The following is a 732-nucleotide window of genomic DNA, read 5'->3' as shown; positions in this document are numbered from 1 at the left end:
GTGCGTGTGCGTGTGCGTGTGTGTGTGTGTGTGTGTGTGTGTGTGGAGAGCAGTGCTGGGCAAGGCCTCGGGTTCCAGCCCCCACAGGTGCCCACCTGCAGGCAGGCAGACCACAGGGCCCACCACTCAGACAGCTGCACCACCTCCCTGAGCTTGGCCTGCGGGGCCTGTCCCCAGCTGTGCCCCAGTGTCCTCCCGTCGGGTGCGGGGAGCACCTGCTTCCCAGGGAGAGCCAAGCGGTGCACCTGGGTCCAGCAGTGCCACCCCACGAGCACAGCTCCAGCGACCTGGGGCCTGGCACACAGCATGGCTCTGACCACCCGGAATGACTGCGCCCCCCTGCAGCCAGCGGGGCTCAGGGGCCTACCCCGCTGAGCTACCGTTTATGGGGGAAGACCATGCCCCGGCCGTGTGCTAAGGGGACCCCTTTCCTGCCTACGCCCACACAGCTGCTGGCAGTGGCTCAGCTCACGGAGCCCCGCAGCCTAGCACCCACGCAGCCTGGCACCCGCCGAGGGACCAGCTACCTCCCCAGGTGGCTGGAGGAGCACGGGATGGCTGGTAGCTCTGCTCAGGGCACACCGGGGGGAGGGGCTTCAGAGCGGAAATCAACGGACGCGGGGGGCAAGGCAGAGTCGGGGTCTCCACAGGGAGGCGGTGAAGGCAGCGGTGCCTGGGGCCCGGTCAGGGGGTCAGGGTCCCGAGAGGAGGGCGCAGCAGCCGCTCCCTTGG

This window comes from Myotis brandtii, unplaced genomic scaffold, assembly GCF_000412655.1.
Source record: "Myotis brandtii unplaced genomic scaffold, ASM41265v1 scaffold684, whole genome shotgun sequence".
NCBI lineage: Eukaryota > Metazoa > Chordata > Mammalia > Chiroptera > Vespertilionidae > Myotis > Myotis brandtii.
Note: the sequence above shows the minus strand (reverse complement) of the source record.